Source organism: Prionailurus bengalensis, chromosome A3, assembly GCF_016509475.1.
Source record: "Prionailurus bengalensis isolate Pbe53 chromosome A3, Fcat_Pben_1.1_paternal_pri, whole genome shotgun sequence".
In the NCBI taxonomy this organism is placed as follows: Eukaryota; Metazoa; Chordata; class Mammalia; order Carnivora; family Felidae; genus Prionailurus; species Prionailurus bengalensis.
The window spans coordinates 75,663,947-75,686,267 of record NC_057354.1 but is presented as its reverse complement, the minus strand read 5'-3'; positions in this window follow the sequence as shown (position 1 = coordinate 75,686,267).

The following is a 22,321-nucleotide window of genomic DNA, read 5'->3' as shown; positions in this document are numbered from 1 at the left end:
ATGTATCTCTAACAAGTATTAGATAACCAGAAATCCTAGGCATTATAGGTCATCCAGAAAAATGTATTAGCATCATTAAATTTGGTTATAAACTGACTATTATAGATCATAAGAAAAACTAGTGAAGCCAATTATAAGCTGTAGAAAAACTTTAATAATAGGGCAGAATTAACAGTTTGGAAAACAGGTTGCCCTAAAACCTGTTTCCTAAGTGCATCAATATATTTTTAAAAATGTAATACAAATAATTGAAGACAAGAGAGATCCAGTTTATAAAATTCTATACTTTTCCCAAAACACAGAGCCTGGACAAAAAGTTCATGATTAATTTATAATTATAATCCACAAAACCCAGTCTAATAAATTGAATTTTATTTAGGCTCTGTTTTAGTGCTTTATTAACATTCTATTGGAACAGCTTATATTGCAAAATGCAACTCTTCTATCTACAAATAAATATTTATACTTATAAAAATACTTTTTATAACTATAAAACAGTTCAATTTTGTAATAATCAGAGTTGTAAGAGGAATAAAAAAGGAACTCTCATGCACAAAATTTACAAAAAGAATGTTTGTTGTAACATGATCTATAATAAGAGAAACCTGAAGGAAAGAAAAGCTAATGCCAAACAATATGATATAATTAAATACTGGCACAGCTACATATTGGAATTATTCTAAAATTCACACAAAATTGTCTAAAAACCTTATTGAACTCCTAAAATGCTTACATATAATGCTCTATAGAAAATTATATATAAGTTATAAATATTTATGCTTATGCATGGTTTTAAGCAAGACTTTAAAAACATTTTTAAATTAATTCTTAGAAATATTAACATATGATTTTTAGAATAATCCCAATGTGTATTTAACTACATCATGTTCTTTGGCACTAGTTGTATATTACATAGTTTATATTATATATAAATGTAATATATATTAATATTATATTAATATATTTATTATATTATATATTATACATACAAGGGGGTTAAATAATCTTAAATATGTGTGTGTGTGTGTGTGTGTGTGTGTGTGTTCCACAATAGGATTCTTTTCTCCTCTGAGCTCCCTGAGTTCTTATCTCTGTATTACAAGTTGGATAATTCTCCAGGGAAGCAAAATCTCAGGCAGAGTTGAGTATGCAGGATGACTATAAGGGCCAAGGCAGAAGTGTGTTACAGCCCAGGCCCAGTGGTTTCAGTCAATCCCACAGGGACCTGTGGAACTAAATGGTCCATCAGAATTGTCATGCATGGGTCAAAATGACCAAGTCTTTATGTTTCTGATTCAAGCAGTTATCAATTGTGGCCTGCTCTCAGAAGAACATGAACTTGGGCAAGACAGTTCTCTGCAGCGGAGAGCTGCTACCACTCATAGTTAGTGGGGCAATAAGTGTTTCCTTAATGAAACATCTGGGTATCACACCTCCTTCTCCACCACATTCTGCAATTTGAACCTAGAAAAGTGTATAGTTATTATACATTATTATTAAATAGATTATTAAACAGATTAAACAGCATGGATAAAATTAAACTCACACTATTATATCCAAAAATCCAATCATTTACCAGTACAGGCTTAAAAATGGATTTTTCTATAAGAAAAAACACGAATAAACAATGTGATACAAGAAACTCTCCACCATAACAGATATGTTCCATTATTCATTTAGGAAAAGTATGTTGCAAACTGCAAGATATGGAAAGCTGTTTGTATGGGTAGAATATGTTACTATGAAGATATTTCCCCAAAACAAAGTAAAACTTCTCTCCTACTATATCTTCATTTGCTACTGAACAACCATCCTTTTCCACAAAGAGTCTCATCAAAAAAAAGAGAAAGGACCCCAATAAATAAAATCCTAAATGAGGGAAAAGTAACAACTGATACCACAGAAATACAAAGGGTTATAAGAGAATTCTATGAAAAACTATATGCTAACAAACTGGACAGCCTAAAAGAAATGAATACATTCCTAGAAACATACAATCTTCCAAAACTGAACCATAAAGAAATAGAAATTCTGAATAGACCAATTACAAGTAATGAATTTGTAAAAAACAAAACAAAACAAACAAAAAAAAAACTACCAGAAAATAAAAGTGCACGACCAGAAGGATTCACAAATGAATTCTATCAGACATTTAAAGAAGAGTTAATGCCTATTCTCTTCAAACTATTCCAAAAAATAGACGAGGAAGGAAAGCTTCCAAACATATCCTACAAGGCCAGCATTACCCTGATACCAAAACCAACGACACAACAAAAAAATAAACTACAAGCCAATATCCCTGATGAAGATAGATGCAAAAATCCTCAACAAAACATTAGCAAACTGTGGGGGGCCGGGTCCCGGCGCCAGGCTGAGACCGGGTCGAGCAACGTTCCCTGTTGACTTAGCCAACCCGGTGGTTCCCCCTCCCATTCCCCACTTTCAAGGGCATACAAAAGCCTTGTCAAGGCTGAGAAAGTTAATTCCTGAAGCCTGTGGTCTGCAGGTGTTGGCAGTAATGCTACCTCCCTTTTTCTACCCCGAGTCAGATAGAAACAAACATGGGAATTGTGTTTTGCTAGCAATCTTATCACAAGGTCTTGTTGTGACCCCGTCTAGAAAATGCACAAGAAACACAGAACTAAATGTTTTGGTTGGCAGCGATTATGTGAAACCTGTTTATTCTTAGAATGGCCTGACCCATAAGAGTCTGGATATAAAAGATTGTGTACAGCAACAATAAAGCCGTCACTTGGGCCATCAGCCCAGGGGACCCTCCTGTTCCCAAACTTTCTTCTCTCTCTTTTTTCTTGCATTCCCCTACCCTCAGGACCCTGACCTCGGTGTTTGTCACGCCGGTCGTGACAGCAAACTACATACATTTCAAAAATCATTCACCATGATCTGGTGGGATTTATTTCTGGGATTCACAAATCAAATCAACATCACATACCATGTCAACAAACTGAAAGATAAAAATCATATGCTCATCTCAGTAGATGCAGAAATGGCATTTGACAACATTCAACATCCATTCATAATAAAAACTTTCAACAAAAAGGGTTAGAGGGAACATACCTCAACATACTAGGGGCCAACTATGAAAAACCAACAGCTAACATTTTCCTCAATGGGGAAAAACTGAGGGCTTTCCCTCTAAGATCAGGAACAAGACAAGGATGTCTACTCTCACCACTTTCATTCAACATAGTACTAGAAGTCCTAGCCACAGCAATCAGACAAGAAAAGAAATAAGAGGCATCCATATTGATAAAGAAGAAATTAAAGAGTCTTAAGATTTTATTTACAGAAGCTTAAAACTGTATTATTTTTAAAGCTGCCACTAATGTATACACATGCTTTAAAATCCTGTATCAAAAAAATAAACCAATGATATAACCATATAACAAATTATTGATCCACTGGTTACACAAACATCAATTTGGTTATTTTAGGTCATTAAGAAGAGTGAACAACTAAATAATCATGTAGGTGCATCGTCCATTATATCATCGTATTTCAGTTTGAAGTAAGAAATAAGAGTAATATTTGTTTTTGTCAGTAAATGACTATTTCCCACGTTTTACACACACACTCACACACGTGGTAGGAAATAATATTGATGTGTTTCATGAAAGTATACAAGTAGAACAATTCCGGAAATTACTAACTCACAAAAAGTTAGGAAACCTCTAATATGGGATATATATTTCAAAGCTATAAATGCAGACTATTAGTTTAAGCACAGATTTAACAAAATAAAAATGTTTTATCTCTTAATTTCAGGGCTAGTGTCATGCCATAAAAGGAAGTTCACTATTTAATAATAGTGAAAATCTAAGAAAAATAATAAAAGAGTGTTCCATGGGCTATACCAGCAATTCTTTTATTTCTGTGTTTTGCTTAATCATTTCATTTTTTTAGTTATTTAAATTATAAAATAGCAAACACTGAAACACAAATTTTGTGGATTCACAAATACTCTATCAAGCATATTTCCTCTCTTCTACTTAAAAAATTTTTCTAATTATGTAAGAAAAAAAATTTTAAAAAAAGAAAAAAAAAATTAATGTGAGTTACTACTAACCTCCTAAAATGAGTGGGCAAATAACCGAATATTCAAGTTTACATAATTAATTTAACAAGTAATTTGTATATACAATTTTTATATATTTTCATGTGTGATCATTGAATAGCATCAAAGAAAGCAATACAATTTCTCAGAATCTTGGACTCCTTAAAAACCTGAAAAAGGAATAACAGACTTAAAGATTCATCGTATATTTTTCAGCAGGTAAAACACTCAAGGTAGCAAGATTTTCTTAAATTTCAGTCCTAGAAAAGAAGCAATATTTTAAAACATGAGACAATGGAAATTTTATTACAAAATGGAAAGTTTTTACAGAAATGCTGAAGAAATATAAAATAAATCTGTCTCTAATAAAATGTCCCATCCATCATCCAAAGTACACAATATTTTACTTTCTTTCATACTAGTAAATTTCCTGGGAAGTGTTGTAACACAGTGATGAAAGCATGGGCATTGAGGTAAGACAGTCTTACCACATACTAGCTGAGTGTTGCTGAGCAATGCATTTGGATTCTCAACTCTAAATCCCTCATCAGTCAAAAAGGAATAATAAGACATAAAAATAACCATACAGAGTTGTTGCCTACACACACCATTTCATATGGTCTTTTCTACTTACTGTTATTTGCATTTATTTCATATAGAAATACTAGTCATTTTTGAGGAAATATGTTGTTAATGTAAAAAATAGGCACTTAGTCAGCAACCTTGCTGTATCATTTCCCAAACCGAGGAGGATACATTATACCCAATCATATCACAGCATCTCATTATTATGTATTTACATCTGTCTTACCACTGGGTAAGTGGTTTGGGTTTTTTTTCCCTACTACTATTTATTTCAAAGGGAAGTTAGCTCTACCAAAGACAGTACAAATATTTAAAGAATACAGAATCTGTACACAGTTTCTGATGATTAGTACTAGGATTCAGGAAAACTCTAAACAATTTTAACGTACTTCAAGTTGTGCAACTATGTATCTCAAAGGAAATAGATGTTATACAGATGAGAAAATTGAGCTCAGATAAGTAAAGGGATTTGGCCAAGGCCAAAGAGATTTAAAGGGGCCTAATCAGACATAAACAGAGGCTATCTCTTATAATCTACCTGCATAAAATGTGATGTTCACAAAAAGATGCATCCAAAAGTATTATAAATAAGATAAAATTCCCAACTGATTTACAATAATGCAACAGTTTAAGTTTGTCAGAATATTGAACAATGTGTGTGAACAAGTGATTTACTGCTCTTCATATTTACTGCTCCCAGGGCCTGGGAATTTCCCATCCTATTTTGTGTGCTTGAAAACAAATTAATATATCAAATTGTTTCTACTTTTCTACTCTGGCTTGCTACTAATTCTTTTTCTAACAACCATTTTTGGGTAACAAAAGATAAGGCAAATAACATAATACCTAAATTGATCTGGATTCCAAATTATTTGCTATATCCTGAAGCAATGAAAATTTACTTTAATAGACACTGGAATGATTATTTTATCATTATGAACTTGTTTCACTATTACTCATGAAATATGCTTTGGAACCAGCTGACAGCAGAAATCTGTATCTTCTACTTATAAGATGAAAGGATCAAATTTGATGTTAAAAAAAAATCCCTCTACATGAAGTCATACTTTTTAAAAATTTTTTTGTGTTTATTTAGTTTTTGAGAGAGACAGAGCACAAGTGGTAGAGGGGCAGAGAGAGGGGGAGACACAGAATCCCAAGCAGGCTCCTGGCTCTGAGCTGTCAGCACAAAGCCCGACACGGGGTTGAACTCACAGACCAGGAGATTATCACCTAAGCCAAAGTTGGACACTCAACCAACTGAATCATCCAGGTGCCCCAGAAGTCATATTTTTCAGTAAGATGCTCCGTTAAGAGGCCAATATTTATAGAATATTCTTTTTTTAGTTTCTTTTTTAAATATATATTTAAATTCAAGATAGTTAACATACAGCATTAGTTTCAGGTGTATAATATAGTAACTCAATACTTCCATGCAATACCTGGTGATCAACACAAGTGCACTCTTTAATCCCCCTCACCTATATAACCCATCCCTCCACACACCTCCCTTCTTATAATCATAGAATATTCTTAAAAAGAACTTTGCTATCAAATTAATTCAAGGGGGAAGAAAACCAAGGCACGTGGTGCTAGATTTATGTAGCATTCAATTTTTTTATTCAGTGAGTAAACAGAATGTAAACAGAATATATTTGATATCAGCTTACTATGGCTTTGTAAATTTCAAAAACAAATGAATAAATAATCCATAGAGTTTTCTGAAATGCATATACCTAAAATATTTCAGTGTCTTGAGTTTCAAAGAATAACACTAAGATTTCCACTTTGGATGATTTTTATTTTTCTAAATTTCAATCCAATTTGCCATAGTCTAAAGGGCATAGAAATTTTCTTTATTTGTATAAAGACTATCCAATATAATACCTCAGGTTATTATCTTGGATAAGATTCATATGTCCTGTTAGGTTCTAGAATTAACTCCATGAAAAGTGGTATAATGGCTCATCAGGTTGATCACATGGCTAAACCTAAAATTTCTAAAACACTTGATATTCCTTTTGATAAAACAGCAGGATGAAATTAAGGTCACACTTCATTAAATATTGATTCTAAGCTTAAACAATTTAAGTCTTCAATTACATAATTACTTCCTCTGTCATAATCCTCCCCCACCACACACACAAAGAATGGGAAAATAACTTAGAAGCTGAGAAATTGGCAGAGTTTAGAATATGTTTTTATTTTTATTTTATTTTTATTTTTAATTATTTTTAAGTTTTTAAATTTGAGAGAGAGAGCATGAACACACACATGTGTACACAAGCAGGATGGAACAAAGAGAAGGAGAGATAGAATCCTTCAGACAGATTCCATGCCATTAACACAGAGCCTGATGTGGGGCTCAAACTCACAAACTGTGAGATCATAACCTAGGCCAAAATCAAGAGCTGGATGCTTAACCAACTGTGCCACCCAGGTGCCACCAGAATTTATATTCTTGAAATAAATGGATGTGTTAAGAAGGGAACAATCTTGGGGCACCTGGGTGGCTCAGTCGGTTAAGTGTCCGACTTCGGCTCAGGTCATGATCTCGCAGTTCATGAGTTCAAGCCCCTCGTCAGGCTCTGTGCTGATGGCTCAGAGCCTGGAGCCTGTTTCGGATTCTGTGTCTCCCTCTCTCTCTGACCCTCCCCCGTTCATGCTCTGTCTCTCTCTGTCTCAAAAATAAATAAACGTTAAAAAAAAAAAAGAATTGAACAATCTTTTTTTTTTTTTAATTTAGGACCATACTGTTCTTAGTACTTAGAAGATAACAGATGAGCAAGACATAGTTCCTCATCTTAAGGAGCTTATCACCTAATTAGGATAAGGCAATATGGAGAAATCGCACACAAATTACTATAGTTACAAAAAGTTCCTTGAGAGTTCAAAGAAGAGAAAGATGTCTTTTTAAGGGAGTTTAAAAAGGCAGTTTAAAGGAGATAGTTGATAGTTGGCTAGGATTTTAACAGGTGTAGTGGTAGTGACAGTAAACACCATTTCAACTGGACGAGATGGAGATGTGGGAAAGTTTAGGGTAGGAAAGCAGTAGTTGGAGTAGATTATAGGTAGGGTGACAGTAAGTTTAAGCTAGAAAAATACGGTGAAGCTATAGTCAAGAGGGCCCTAGATGGCAGGTTAAGAAGTGTATGATTAATGGGTAAGTCATTATGTCTCCAGGTTACTGTGCAGGAAAGTGATATTCTGAGCTCTGTTTTAGAATGATTAATCTGGAAGAAGGATAGAGTGGAGGGGAAAGAAGCTTAGTGAATAATTATTATGGAACTCTATCACTTAAGATATAAGGTCATTAGAAGTAACCAAAAATGAAAATTTTGTGCTAAGACAAAAGAGTTAAGTAAAAATGTTAGATATAATAAACCATTAATTAATTAATTAATTTACAAATTCCAGTTAATAACTCTTTATTGAGTGCATACCAAGAGGAGACACTGGTGTTATTAGATCCTGGAGAAACAGTAAAAATAAGAAACGTAGAGCCCTTCCCCTTGGGAAGCTTACATTCTAGCAAGGATTGAATATTTTGATGACCTGGCAAAAGAACCTGATTTCATTTATAAAAATAATTGTTGTCAATGTATTTTTCAAGAAAATCTACCCAGAATCCACTATTAAAGACCCACTCATATCTTCCTTTATCCAATAATGTAATAATGATTCTAAAGAAAATCGTAATCAGTAAAAGCTTCCTATTGCTGCCGTAGCAAATTATAACAAAATGAGTATCTTACACACACACACACACACACACACAGAGTCATACAATTATTAAGGTCAGAGTATCAAATCAGTCTCACTGGGTTAAAGTCAAGGTGTTGACCAGGTTGGCGTCTCCTGAGGCTGTAGGAGGGAAGGTGTCCCTTGCCTTTCATAGCTTCTAGAGGCTGGCTGCCTGCATTTTGTGGCATATAGTTGCATCATTCTCACTTCTGACTTTGTAGTCACATCTCTTTTTGTCCCTTTCAGTACAAACAGGTGGCGTTTCTGCTGGTAACACTTCAAGAATCTTGGTGGTTTCTACCATATGTCATGGGAGTTCACTTTATTAGACAAGAGGCTTGTCCACAGATTTTTCTAGACAATCTTGTCACTATCCCTGATTTCTGATGGGATAACTGAGGAAATCCCTGATTAACATGCCTAATCAATTCAAAAATCTCTCTGGGTGATTAAATACACTGCTCTTTTAATCTCTTGCAGGCACTCACAAAGGTTGGCTAGTTATACCAGTGGCTTTCTCTCCAGAGCACGCTTTCCTGACAGTGAATCTCTTAATAGTAGCATCTTTTGAAATCTAGATAATGTGAGAATTTTCCTAATCATCCAGCTTGGTTCCTTTTTGCTTAATAGTTTGTCCTTCAATTTATATCTTTTCTCTCACAACTTAGTACAAGTAACAAGGAGAAACCAAGCCACATCTTTAATACTTTCCTTGGAAATCTCCTCAGCTAAACACTCAAGTTCATCACTTACACCTTCTGCTTTCCATACAACTGACAAAATTCAGCTAAATTTCCTGCCATTTAATAGCAAGCCTTTTCCTTCCCTTTCCAGTGACATTTTCTTTATTTCTTCTGAACTTTCACCAGTGGTGGCTTTAATATCCCATATTTCTGCCAATAGTCTATTTATAATGCTTTAAATATCCTCCAAGACAATATAGGTTTTCTCCACTGTGCATTCTTACTTGCTCTGAGTCTCCATTACCTGCTCCTTTAATGCCCTAATTCTTCCTACGGTCTGTTCAAGGAAATCTAGGCTTTTCGCTATAATGCTCCTCAACCTTCTCCCAGCTTCTACCCATTACTGTTTTAAAGCCACTTCCACGTTTTTTTTGGTATCTGTTATAGCAGCATCACACTTCCAGGTACCAACATCTTATTAGTTTCCTATTGCTAATGTAACAGACTACCACAGAAAAAATGCTCATAGGGAAGCCCTGGGAGAGGGGTGGAGGAAGGTGCTGAGAGAGAGAAAATTAGATTGCCTGATATTTAACCATAAGGCAGATCTCAGTGCTACTGCAGAACCTTAGGAGTAATGACACTTAAACACAGACAGTACAATGAGTCACAGGCATAATTTAAAAATGTATACCTAGAGGCATGTGAGATTGTGTATTACAAAGGAATCCCTCAGCCAGTCTCTTATATCCCTTAATCAGTCTCATATCAACATTAGGGAAGCTTTAACACCCCAACTGAATGTGATTCCATAAACTAAAAGTTTCTTTTACATTTATTTCTTATATTTTATAAGCTCTTAAAACATCAAATGCATAATGAATCACTGGGAAATATTAACTTGTGAAACATTCAGTCATGATACATAATAAGAGAATTACTTTTGATTCAATGCAGGGAAAGTCGGTAGAATTTCACAGTGAACATTAAAGCAAATTAATTAAAACATAGTAATGAAATTCTGACTTTAAAATTTAAATAAAGGGGCTAATTGGAAAAGATAGCAAACAAAGAGGAATGTAACTGCATACTTATATATCTAGGTTAATTCTCTTACAAAGGACGAAGGCATGCAATTCAATATAGATAAAAATCTGGAACCATAACTCAGGGCTAAAGTGAAAAATTCATGCTAAAAGAAGATCTAGGGAAATGAGGAGATTAAGAGGTCATTACTGAAAAATCTCAATTCACACTGAACTGTTGAAGAGTAGAGTGAGAGATATATTTAGCAGTTACCAATGCTAATTGACAATAAGTCATAGATTTTAGAGGTTAGAAGGCTACATTGTCCTGAAGTTAACTATAACTTCTCACTTCCAAAGAATTTTTATTGTTTTATTTTTATCTTTAAATTTTTTTTTTTAATCTTTATTTATTTTTGAGAGAGAGAGACAGAGGGAGAGCGGGGGAGGAAAAGAGAGAGAAGGAGGCATAGAATCTGAAGCAAGGTCCAGGCTCTGAGCTGTCAGCACGAAGCCCGAAGTTGGGCTCAAACTCACCAACTATAAGATCATGACCTGAGCCGAAGTTGGAGGCTTAACTGACTGAGCCACCCAGGCGCCCCTCTTCCAAATAATTTTTAAATGATAGTACAAGCATTTGTCTAAAGTTGACTACCTCATTTATAATATTAAAAATTTACATAGCAACTAGAAGACATTTTTAAAAAGTCATTTTAAATTCACCTTCAACAAATCCTATTTTGCAGATGTGAGTCAGCAAAATACCTTATTTTCCTCTACCTTACCTCCCTGGGTCCTTTTCCACCTTGAGCATCCCTTCCAGCTCCCACCACTGAAGCCTAAAATTTTTTGCTGATGTTTTTACTGTTACTGAGCTGAAGGTGGGTTGGAATGTGGAAATGGAGGCTGGGCAAACCTTGTATTGTCACGGTATCAGATCCTGTCATGAAATGCTTTGTAGAAAGAAAGACGGTGCTTGATGCTTACTGAATGACAAATTTACCTTCTTTGTCTACAGTTTTTGAGTCCTCATTTACTACCTGTGGTTTAAATAGGCATTCTGTGTTTTATATGAAATGAAGAGGTCTCTCCCATTTATATCTCATGCTCTGCATTCTCACACCTATTCCAACATTGCAGACCACCGTCTTCTCTTGACTGACCATAGCAATAACCTCCTAATAATTTACCCTGACACAAGCCACTAATGTCCTCAATATATCCTCTACATGTCAAAACAGCTACATTTCAAAAAAACATATAGCTGTTAAAAATAGCTTCCTTACTATAAATATATGATGCACATAGAACCATGTTGAAATTCCTAATGATAACCTGACAAGGTCCTACAGCTAGCCCCAACCCATTTTTTTTCAGCCACACATTTATGTGTGTATATGTGTGTGCATATATGTGTGTGTATGTGTATATGTATGTATGTATGTATGTGTGTATATATGTATGTATATGTGTATATATATGTGTATATATATATTTTTTTCTGTTTTTCTGGAGAATCCTGATACAATCGTTGAGAAAAATTTAAAAGAGGTGTTGTGAGTTGAACTGTGTCCCCCAAAAAGATATGTTCAAGCCCTAACCCCTGGTACCTGTGAATGTGACCTGATTTAAAAATGGGGTCTTTGCAGATGTAAATCAAGTTAAGATTAAGTCATATTGGATAGGGAGGTCCCTAAATCCAATGACTGGAGTCCTTATAATAAAAGGGAAAATTAGACACAGGCGCATACAGAAAGAAAGCCATTTGATGACAGAAGCAGAGATTGGAGACACTTAGAAGCCAGGAAACACCAAGATTTGATGGCAACCACTAGCAGCTAGGTGTGAGGCACAGAACAGACTTCCTCAGAGCCCTCAAGAAAGAACCAACCTTTCTGATACCTTGATTTCAGATTTCTAGCCACCAGAATTCTGTAAGAACAAATTTAAGTTTTTGTTTGTTTGTTTATTTTTTTTTAAGTTTTAGACTTTTTTTTTTCAACGTTTATTTATTTTTGGAACAGAGAGAGACAGAGCATGAATGGGGGAGGGGCAGAGAGAGAGGGAGACACACAATCTGAAACAGGCTCCAGGCTCTGAGCCATCAGCCCAGAGCCCGACGCGGGGCTCGAACTCACGGACCGCGAGATTGTGACCTGGCTGAAGTCGGACGCTTAACCGACTGCGCCACCCAGGCGCCCCTTAAATTCTTACATGATCTATATTCTCTCTTTACTCTGGAGCCACCCATAGAAAAAGCTGCTGCTTCTAGCCTTTAGAGCTTCCCATCATTTAATAGCTATAAAGCTAACTTCTACTTCCAGGAATTTTTCAGGACACTATGATTCTTCAAATCCAAATTATTAATCCATATTCATGTGAAGATTCAGACAAAAGTTGGACTCTGGGAAAGCCTTCTCTGGGCCCCAGTTCTTCCCACACTAAGCTTCTCACATATCTTACCTATCTGCAGGCAACCGGTACTCTAAACCAGCCTACATTTCGTCTCTTTGAACATGTAAAGAGTTTTCATCCAGCAAATTTTACTGATTGTATCAGTTGTCTACTGCTGCATTACAAATTATAGTAAACTTGGCAGCTTAAAACAACACCTATTTATTATCTCTAGCTTCAGTAGGTCAGAATTCCAGGGGGGTGTATGACTGGGTTCTTTGCTCAGGGTATCACAAATTGACATCCAGGTGTCAGCCAGTCTGAGTTCTCATCTTGAGGCCCTGGGAAATGTTTGCTTGCTGGTTCATTCTTCAGGTTGTTAGCTGGATTCATTACTTTATGGCTACAGGACTGAGTTCTTCATTTTCTTGTTGGTTGTCAGAGAGGAACTGCCCTTGCCTCTGAGGCTGCTTCAGGTCTTTGCTCTGTGCCTGCCTCCACCACAGCAATAGAGAACCTTCCTTGAATCTCTTGCATCCTTTGAATCTGTCTCGCTTCTATAAACAGCCAAAGACAACCTGCTTTTAAAGGGCTCAGGTGTGGGGTGCCTGGGTGGCTCAGTCGGTTAAGCGTCCGACTTCAGCCAGGTCACGATCTCACGGTCCGGGAGTTCGAGCCCCGCATCAGGCTCTGGGCTGATGGCTCGGAGCCTGGAGCCTGTTTCCGATTCTGTGTCTCCCTCTCTCTCTGCCCCTCCCCCATTCAAGCTCTGTCTCTCTCTGTCCCAAAAATAAATAATAAAACGTTGAAAAAAAAAATTTAAAGGGCTCAGGTGATTAAGTTAGGCTTGCCTGGATAATCTCCCTTTTGATTAACTCAAAGTCAACTGATTAAAAACCTTAATTACATCTGCAAGATCCCTTTGCCAGGTAATATAACATAATCAGTGGCTTAACTTGAGGGAACTAAAACAGAGGATCTTAGTATTCTGCCTATCACACTAATTAACTTAATTATTGTAGCTTTAATTAAATGGAAATCATAGAAATTTTTTTGTTGCCGTAAATATGCACAGAAAATAAACTTCACTAAACAACAACCAAAGGGTCTAAAAGAAGAAATCAAGTTAAAGCATAATGTTCACAGACCGTGAATTATGAATTTTAAAAATTTCTACAGCAGTAATAAATGTGTAATAGATATTTATACTTTATAACCTTACAGATTTTAGAAAACATTACTATTCATATAGTCTTAATTATTTACATAGCATAATCAGGCCTCAACTTAAGTCAGTTTGAAATATAAGTTTATTATCCTAAATCCTATGGTAGCTGCTTTTTTAAAGCATAGTTAATTACTTCTAATTCAATAACATGCTTGGTGACTTTAATACTATCTGCTTGTCCATTTCAATTTTCTCTATAAATTTCACCAATTGTTGTAAAATGTAGAACCATATGTTATTTTAACATGAAGGGAGTTATTTTAATATATTTGTTCTGTGGAGCTAAAGATACTGCATTAAATTCTTAATTATGTAAAAAAATTTTACCTGAGCTTATTTCATGCCAGAATAAGTCACTACTACCTTAACAGAATGCATGGTCATTTTATGAATGCATAGTTACTTTATAAAAGATGATATATTCTATACCTAGACTTGTAAGGAAAAACACAATTGATGTTACGCTTGCTTTTAAGAAGTTAATTATTCTGTTTGTACTTACATGTAATCTCAAACTTAAAATTACAACTCAAATTTGAATTAAACATACTTAATACAATTGTCCACTGCTGGGGGGCCTGGGTGGCTGAGTCAGTTAAGTATCCCACTCTTAATTTCAGCTCAGGTCACGATTTCTTGGTTTGTGGGATACAGCCCGTTTCGGGCTCTGTGTTGACAGTGTGGAACCTGCTTGGGATTCTCTCTCCCCCTCTCTCTGCCCCTTCCCACTCACTCTCTCTCTCAAATAAATAAACATTTTTTGTTTTCAATTTCTACTCTGGGGGCATCTGGGCGGCTTAGTCAGTTAGGTGCCTGACTTTGGCTTAGGTCATGATCTCATGGTTTGTGAGTTTGAGCCCCATATCTGGCTCTGTGCTGACAGCTGAGATCCTGGAGCTGCTTCAGATTCTGTGTCTCCCTCTCTCTGCCATCCCTCCATTGCTCATACTCTGTCTCTCTCTCTCTCAAAAATAAATAAACATTAAAAATTTTAAAAATAAAATAAAATTGTCCACTATGGAAACAAGTGTTTATTTGTGTGATTATAAAAAAAAAAATGAACCCTGAAGCCAATGAAATTTAATACAGGGAAAATGAAATTTAATTTTAAGTGTCATGATATTACAGTAAAAAATGAAAGAAGGAATAAAAGAGCAATGTATAGATATAGTGCTGATTTCTATAGTCTCAGAACAATGCATTTTCTTTAATACATCTTTACCTCAGTTGCATATTCTAATTCTTTCATTTGATATTTACTCTCTCTTTATATACTATACATTACATCTATGGAGTAGAACTAACATAAATGAACCTTTCGTCCTGTTTCTGTCCATAGCTAGAGTAGAATCTTGGACTCATCACTTCATCTTTGTACTACACTTGAGTATCTTCAGCTACAACATGATAGAAATTTAGTAAATGATTTCAACCCCAAGCTTTTATGGAGGGAGATAATATTATCCCAAGTCTTAGGTTGTCTATACAACTTTACATACACAATAGTTAGCTTAAAACAAACAAAACAGATGGTCATTGTTATTGAGTCTGTACCCATTAGCAATGGTTTCTTTTGTGGAGTGATGAAATTGTTCTAAAATTATATATGTGATGGCTGTACAGCTCTGTGAATATAATAAAAACCAGTGAATTATATGCTTTAAGTGGATGAATTGTATGGTATATAAATTATATCTCAATAAAACTCCAAAACAAATCAGTCATACATAAAGACAAAAGTTTATTGAAAAGAAGAGACAAAAAGAAACCATAGGAGATCCAGATCTTGACTGATGTTATTAGCACAATCTATAATGACAGGATGGGAACTTAAGTGGAAAACTGAAAGCTATAACAAGAATTAAATGGAAATTCTATAAATTATTTAGATTGGTTTAGGTCTAGATTGGACACAGAGTAAGAGAGAATAAATAAACTGAAATGTGTGTAAAACAAAAAAAAACTGTTGATATTAAAATTTCAGGGAGAAAAGAATGAGAAATGCAGAAAACTAGGTAAAAGACAAGAGATACCTGAAAAGTTGTCTCAGGAGAGGAAGTAGAAAAAAGGACCAAAAGGCTTATTCAAACAGATAATGGCTGACAGTTTTTCAAATCCAATAAAAAATAACAAGCATATATTCAAGAAGTACCATGAACACAAAGTCAGATAAAAAGCAAATAAATCATACCAAATCATGGCATAGAAATTACAAAAAAATAAAGACAAAAAATTGAAAGTCACTAGGGAAATAAAGAGAAGTTACCTTTAAGATAGCAACAGTAAGTCTAAGTATTGACATATTAACAGAAAACAATGGAAGACAAAAAAAAATGAAAGAACATCATGAAGTGCAAGAAGAAACTAACAACAAAAATGTTGTATGTTTGGAAAATATTATTAAAGAAAGAAAAATAAAACACTTCCAGAACAACAAAAAATGAGCAAAATAATGACTATCAGACTCTCACTAAGAAATGTGAAATGAAATAGTTCAGAAAAAGAAAAATGATACCAGAAGGAAAAAAAAACAAACAAACAGAGATGCAAAGAGATATGAACAGTAATACAAAGCTCAAATATGTGGGTTTATTTAAATGAATAGTGACTGTATAAAATAATAATAACTTTTTATGCTACTTAAAATATAGAGGAAATGAAAAGACGATAATAACACAAAAGTGAGGGTAATAAAAGGTGTTCCCATTTTAAACATCTTTATATTGTCTAGAATCTGATAAAATTCTAATTTATATTGTACTTGAATAAAGCAAAGATAAATACTGTAATCTCTAGGACAATCTCTAAAAGATATTGGTAGAATGTCTAACTAACAAATTAACTGGGATGGAAATGTAATAATAAATAGTCATGTATATTTCAAAAGAGAGAAAACAGTGGGAGAAAGATAAAAGAAATAAAACGAGATGAAAGCCTATATCAAAAAATATAGATTTAGGTAAAAATGTACTGATATAAATACATGAACTAATTTTAAGTCAATTAAAAATAAAGATTGTCAAACAAGACATCCAATAGAAACCCAGCTATGCTGCATAAGAATGATACACCTTGAATAAATGGGTATAGAAAGTTGACAGTAAGAACATGAAACACTTATCAAAAGAAGGATAGCTCCACTAATAGGAGATAAGCACATAAAAGAGCGACATGTCCTAATGATAAATGTCAATACACCAGGATGTTATAATATACCAACTTGACAAAAAAGCAATAAAGGAATATAAATTTGGAAAACATAAGAAACAAACTTTACCCATTTAACATATATGTAACTCTGCAACTACAAATACAAAATACACATTCTTTGCAACTATAAGAAAAAGATTCATGAAAATTGATTATATCCTGAAATATACCACAAATTTAAATAATTTTTTAAGGATTAGATTCTACATGTTCTCACACCACAGCTGAACTATGTTAGAAATCCATAATACAGAGGTAACTTACTTTCTTTTCAAAATTAAAAAATGCATTTTAAAATAACTCATGCTTTAAAAAATAATTATAATAAAATTTTTTAAATATTTTAACTGAGTAATAATAACATAAAAGGTATATATGTGCATCATTTAGCCACAAACGGGCTTAGAGGGAAATTGCTAGCATTAAGCACACATATTGGAAAAGAAGAAAATCTGAAAATCAGATTTTAATATCCATCTGAAGAAGTTAGTAAAAAAAAAAAAAAAAAAAAGCAATTAAAGCCAGAGGAAGTGGAAGTAAATAGTACAGATAACCAAGTGTACATGAAAGAACCAACAAAATCAGAATGGTTCTATAAAAAGACTAATGAAATTGAGAAACGTCAGGCAAAATGGATTAAGGATAGAACTGAGAAGGTACATATTACTAAGATCTTATAATCATTACTAATCCTCCAGAGACTGAAAATAAAATGAAAGGATATTTTGCATCACTTTATGAAAATAAAGTTAAATATTTAAATAAAATGGACAAATTCTTATAAAAACACAATCAACCTAATGCAAAAAATATAGAAAAATTCAGAATATATTCAGGGGCACCTGGGTGGCCAGTCAGATAAGCATTCGACTCTTGATTTCGGCTCAGGTCATGATCTCATGGTTTGTGAGATTGAGCCCCGCATTCGGCTCTGTGCTGACAGTGTGAAGCCTACAGGGATTCTCTCTCTCCCTTTCTCTCTCTCAAAATAAATAAACATTAAAAAGCATATATGCACACGTGTAAATGTGAAATAAAATTTTATGAAAATTTTATGAAATAAAATTGATAATTAAAAACCTGTCTACACACATGCAAACACACACATCTTTAGACCAGGATAGCTTTGCAAATGTGTCCTCTGCATTTAAAGAAGAAATAATAATAATCTTTCCAGTGAACACAGAATGGCATTATACTTCCTGTCTTATTTTATGAGAACTGTATAAACTTAAGTAACAAAATATGACAATAGTTGCATATATTTCTGGAATGTAATTCACCATATGAACTGAATAAAATAAAAATACTAACCTAAATATCTCAATTGGAAAGGAAAAATAATTTGATAAAATAATATTCATTCATTAAATGCTCTTACTAAAACGGACATAAAAGATACCTTATTTTAGTCTAACAAAATGTAAATACATTTACAAAAACTAAGATATATGGGCAACATCATAATTAATAGTGAAAGATCTAAGCTATAGAAGTTCTAAATCAATGTATACACATTTCCATGGACTGGAAGATGTAACAGCATAAGGCTCTAAGGATAAAGTAAATATTTTCATTCTTTAGAATGTCTCTTTTTCCCAGGACCCATTTGCTCCTCACCTTCCCAATGTGTTAGATAGGTGGTCTCCTTTATGATGGAGACGTCTGTTTTCATTCAAAGAACAGGGGAACTTATTTTTCTTGGAGTCAAATCCTTGTATCCTAGCACAAGCCTCTCCACCTTTCTCTGACTATATAGAATTTATTTACACTAAAAATATAAGGTTTCTCTCCCTTTCTTAGGAAGTGAAGTAAATTGTGTTACTGTCAAGTTTTTATAGAAGATTCCAGATTCATAATTTTGGGATTCCTCTTCGGTGGTACACAGCATGGTATACACAGCTGACATCTGCTCTTGACACATCTCTTGAGCAGAATTAGAGAAAGGAAAAATTGCTGTTATTGCTGTAAATAATAAGTTGGATCTCTCATTCAGAAATCCTGTCTTTGCTTTCCCAGCAAAAATAAATACCTGTCTTTCTGAGAAGCTGGTAATTTTTTTAATTGGCATACTTTTTTTTGGGGGGGGTATTAAGATGCCCTGATTTTTATTTATTTTTAAAATGTTTAGTTTTGAGAGAGAGAGAGAGAGAGAGAGAGAGAGAGAGAGAGAGAGAACACATAGGGAGGGGCAAAGAGAAGGAGAGACAGACAATCCAAAGCAGTCTCTGGCTTGGCATTACAGAGCCTGACATGGGGCTTAAACCCATGAACCATGAGATCAAGACCTGAGCCAAAGTCTGACGCTTAAGCGACTGAGCCACCCCTGAGATGCCCTCATTTTAAACTATGTCTTATGTGATACTTTCTATTTAATTTATTTTTTATTATTTTTAAATATTTTAATTCCAGAATACTTAACATAAAGTGCTATCTTAGTTTCAGGTGTATATATAGTGATTCAGTAATTCTGTACATTACTCAGTATTTATCTTGGTAAGTGTACTCTCAATCCCCTTCACCTATTTCACCCATCCCCACAACTACCTCCCCTCTGACTACTGCCAGTTTGTTATCTATAATCGTGTCTGTTTTTTGTTTTGTTTCTTTTTTTCTTTTATTTTGTTTCTTAAATTACACATATGAGTGAAATCATATGGTATTTGTCTTTCTCTGACTTATTTCACTTAGCATAATATTCTCTAGATCCATCCATGTTGTTGCAAATGGCAAGATTTCATTCCTTTTCAAAATGGCATAATTTTTAACATACATAGTACTGGTCATAAGATTTAATGTACCCTTAAGGGTTTTTCATTCAAAGCCTTCTATTTTTTAAGAGAACATAGATTTCATAGTTCTCTAAGTTTTATACTTTAAGTAGCACTGTCAGGATACTATCAAAAACAGTTCTTTTGCATTGTTGGTGGCAACGCAAGCTGGTGCAGCCACTCCGGAAAACAGTATGGAGGTTCCTCAAAAAACTAAAAATTGAACTACATACATACACAATATGTATGTATATACAATATATATATACATACATAAACACACACACACACACACATACACAATGGAGTATTACTCAGCAATCAAAAAGAATGAAATCTTGCCATTTGCAACTACGTGGATGGAACTGGAGGGTATTATGCTAAGTGAAATTAGTCAGTCAAAGAAAGACAAAAATCATATGACTTCACTCACAGGAGGACTTTAAGAGAGAAAGCAGATGAACATAAGGGAAGGGAAACAAAAATAATATAGAAACAGGGAGGGAGACAAAACAGAAGAGACTCATAAATATGGAGAACAAACTGAGGGTTGCTGGAGGAGTTGTGGGAGGGGGGATGGGCTAAATGGGTAAGGGGCATTAAGGAATCTACTCCTGAATTCACTGTTTCACTATATGCTAACTAATTTGGATGTAAATTTAAAAAATGTAAAAAAAGAAACTTAACAATATCCATGAGAATTAATCATTTTTCATTTTGCAGATGAGTACAATGATCTGAGAAATTAATTTTCATTTCCAAATAAACTGCATGACTATTGGTATTCACAGCTATAACATTTGATACACTTTATTAAAAGTATGCATCTTTAAAAGTAAAAAAAAAACATTTTTAAAATGCTTTAAATTTTAATATTACAGAAACTCTGAGACATTGTTTTTAAAAAAAATTCTGTATTTGGCCTCAGTTTTGCACTGAGAATGTTAGAGCCTATGTTGCAATGTGCCTTAATACTACAAGTAGTATTGGAGAATTCATTTCTATTTTAATTTTTTTTTAATGTTTGTTAATTTTTTGAGAGAGAAAGAGCATGACTAGGGGAGGGGCAGAGAGAGAGGGAGACACAGAATCCGAAGCAGCTTTAGGCTCTGAGCTGTCAGCACAGAGCCCGATGCAAGGCTTGAACCCATGAACCACAGGATCATGACCTGGCCGAAGTTGGACACTTAACCAACTGAGCCACCCCGTCGCCTCTCATTTCTATTTTTTTTAAGCTTCCAAATCATGGAAACTTAAGTTTGGAAAATAGTTTAGAGTTTTTATAAATATCTGTGATTTACCCTTAATAATAAAACCAAAAACCAAAACAAATAAAAAACAAATAACAAAGCAAAACAAAAGCCTTCATTCAGTAAATGAAGGCAACGCGAACTCACTGCTATTTTTTTTATTTTAGCACTCAGTATTGAAAAGCAAATTAAAATTTCATGGTCTTGCATATTTTCAATACAGTTATATACAGAGAAATAGAGTGGACCAGATTCTTTTTCACTCCTAAAGTCAAAAGGTAGTTTTAAACTTTCTCTTTAAGAACAGGAGAAATACATCCACTATACATCCATTTACTCATTCTATATTCACTTTTTTTTCAGACCTCTGAAGACATGATTATATATTTTTCAAAATACATGTATGGATGATGTATATAGAACCTGAGTAGACATCTCTCCAAAGAAGACATACCAATGGTCACCTGGTATATGGAAAGTTGCTCAACATCACTAATTAGCAGGAAATGCAAATCAAAATCACAATGAGATACCACTTCACACCTGTTACGATGGCTGTTACCAAAAAGGTAAGAGGTAAGAAGTGTTGGCAAGGGATGTAAGGACAGGGAACACTTGTATGTTGTTGATGGGAATGTAAACTAGGTAGCCACTGTAGAAAGCAACACAGACATTCCTCAAAAAATTATAAATTGAACTAACATATGATCCAACAATTCTACTCTGGGTATTTACCCAAGGAGAATGAAAGTAAAACGAATTTAAAAAGATACATGCATCCCTATGTCCACTACAGCATTATATACAATAGCCAAGATGTGGAAATTAAGTGTCCATCAATGAATGAATGAAGAAGATGTGGTATACACACACAAACACACACATGATGAAATGCCACTCAGCCATAAAAAAGAATGAAATCCTGCCATTCTCAATATCATGGATAAACTCAGAGGGTATGATGCTAAGTGAAATAAGCCAGAGAAAGACAAATAGTATGATCTCTCATATTCAGGATAAAAAAATAAACAGGGCAAAACAAAACTCATGGATAGGGAGAACAGAGTGGTGGCTGCTGGGTGGCGGGGAGTTGGAGAGTGGGCAACATGGGTAAAAGGGGTTCAGAAGTATAGACATCCAGCACGAAATGAATAGGTCATGGGATGTGGTGTACCGCATGGTGACTAGAGTCAGTGGTATTGTAGTGCGTATTTATTTGAAGGTTGCCAGGAGAGTAGATCTCAAAGATTCTCATCATAAGACAAAAAACCTTTTTTGGAACTTTTTATGGTAATGGATGGTCACTAGACATATTGTGGCAATCATTTATTTCGTAGTATGTACAAGTGTTGAATC